This window comes from Rhinoraja longicauda, chromosome 10, assembly GCF_053455715.1.
Source record: "Rhinoraja longicauda isolate Sanriku21f chromosome 10, sRhiLon1.1, whole genome shotgun sequence".
In the NCBI taxonomy this organism is placed as follows: domain Eukaryota; kingdom Metazoa; phylum Chordata; class Chondrichthyes; order Rajiformes; family Arhynchobatidae; genus Rhinoraja; species Rhinoraja longicauda.
The window spans coordinates 54,264,188-54,266,879 of NC_135962.1; positions in this window are offsets into that span (position 1 = coordinate 54,264,188).

Sequence of the window (2,692 nt, forward strand, 5' to 3'; positions counted from 1 at the left end):
ACTTGAGGCTCTTCCATGTTGAGCTGCCTGGGCTAGAGGTTTGTAAGAGTTGGTGAGGATGTCGCATTTCTTCAGAAAGGCTTTGGGCACACCTTTGATGCTTCCTCTGCCTGCCAGGTAAATTCCCCCATGACAACTCGGAATGGTGACCATTTTGGAAATATGGTGTTGGGCAAGCAAATGACTTTGCCTGCTCAATGTAGTTGACTGTGTTGGGAACATTGTCCTGGCAGAGTCTCTTGACATTGGTTCGCTTATCCTCAAGTCTGAAGAAGGGTCTCGACCTGAAACATCACCCATTCCTACTCTCCAGAGATGCTGCCTGTTCCGCTGAGTTATTCCAGCATTTTGTGTCTACCTTCACTTATCCTCATGGTAAGTTTGGAGAATTTGGTCAGAGTTGGTGTTGGTATTTTGACAGTGCCTTGAGATGCATCTTGTGATCATCCAGGTAGACCAATGAATCTGAGGTCTTGATCTTCAAATGCACTGTCTTCTATTAAGCATGTTAGACTAGTGGATTTAATCTTAGATGAGTGTTTTCTCCACGAAAGGTTCTGTGATGTGGGAAGTAGTTATTTTCCAGAAACTCAGTCTATCTTTAATGGGGGGGGCGGTGTGGAACAATGGAAGAATTTTGCTGATGCTGAATGCAAGACCCATTCCTTTGTCCATCAGTTAAGGTGTTTACCAGCGCACGCTGCCCTCAGGAGGGCTGCTATGGGGAGGAGACAGTTGCCCACCATTTCACAGAGTGTGGAATTGCCAAGAGAGTCTGGAGAGGTTTGCAGGGGTCCCTGTCACGATTTATTCCGAGCAGCTCCGTCACAGAGGACTTTGGTCTACGGACTGTTCCCAGGGACGCATTCAGAGACTGACATAGAGTGCTGCTGGAAGGTCATCAACTCGGTGAAAGACGCTCTTTGGTCTGCCCGAGCTTTGTTGACCTCCCAGCGGAGCGAGCTGTCCTTCGGGGAATGTTGCCGACTGGCCCGCTGCAGACTGCAGGAGTACGTGCTGAGGGACGCACTGAAGCTTGGTGCAGCCAACCCCAAGGGTCTGTGGGGAAGGACCACAGTCTAGGGTCCTTCCGCTGCTGGACATGAGGGGGGCAGGGTGTGGTGGAGACGCCCCTCCAAATAAGGGATTCTGTGTAAATTTGGAAATGAATATCTGCATTGAATGTAACCTCCAGAAATGTCGGATGGGGTTTTTGAAAAGAAGATGTTTTGTAAATATTTATTACTTGAGTAAAGTATTTTTTGATATATTAAAAAAAACAAGGGTTTGGAGCTCAGTTTCTCAGCTAGTGCCAAGTGTCTACATACTAAATTACTAAAACTTGGGTTGTTTGGTTCTGGAGTGTAGTATTAGTGCTGAAAATTAGTTTCACTACCATGGGAACTTTGAAGATGAACAACAATGTTCCGGCAAGAAAGATTTGAGGAAAGTGTGGGAGTACAGACGTGGCTTGTTTGACACCTGCCTTCACTGAGAAGGATTTGGTTGTAGGGCCATTGTTTCATGTCACAGCTTGCATACTATTATGGAACAAATGCAGTGTAAAATGGGGAGACATTTCTGCAGAGTTGAATTTGGAGGAAGTCTAAGGTTGATGTTACTGCATTTTTATTGGAGTGGCTAGAGGTAGCCATGCCATGACCAAATTGGAGCAGCTCAACTATTGGTCAAAAGTGGTTGAGGAGGACTTTGGCAATGACCTTTCCTGTGGAGTACAGTAAGAAGTCTCCAAATGCTAGTCAGTCCTGTCTCCTCTCTGGAAGAAGGTCATGATTACAGTAGTTGAGGTCCTCAGAATATTCTCTTCCCAGATGAACATGATCTGGGATTTTAGACAAACTTTTCTTCACTATGTTTTGACTTGTGTAACTGATCTGTGCCACTGCATTAACAGTTCTCAACTCTGCCCCCACAAGTTGGACAGTTAGCCCAACTCTGTCCAAAGGGAAAATAGTTAGGGTTCAATTCTAGTGTTTTAAACATGTACTGGAGACACCATTCCACCACACACAAACCCACAGATCTCCTGCTGTAGGAAGGAACTGCAGATGCTGATTTACATCAAAGATAGACTCCAAAACCTGGGGCAGCACGGTTGCTGCTTTACAGCGAATGCAGCGCCGGAGACTCAGGTTCGATCCTGACTACGGGTGCTGTACTGTAAGGAGTTTGTACGTTCTCCCCGTGACCTGTATGGGTTTTCTCTGAGATCTTCGGTTTCCTCCCACACTCCAAAGACGTACAGGTATGTAGGTTAATTGACTGGGTAAATGTAAAAATTGTCCCTAGTGTGTGTAGGATAGTGTTAGTGTGCGGGGATCGCTGGGCGGCGCGGACTTGGTGGGCCGAAAAGGCCTGTTTCCGCGCTGTATCTGAAATAAAATATGAAATAAATAAAATAATAAATAAAATAAACCCAATGAGTCAGGCAACATCTCTGGAGAAAAGGATGTTTTGGGTTGAGATCCTTCTTCAGACTGAGAGTCAGGGAAGAGGGAAACGAGAGACAGGAAACAGTACATGAATGAATGAAAGATATGCAAAAGAACAAAGAAAAACACACATACTTATTGCTTTCAGGATGATGCCCAAATGCCTTGGTTGCTTGGCCCTGGGGTAATGGAGCTGGGATAATAGCTAAATGTAGTGATAAAATTAGAATATGCTCCCT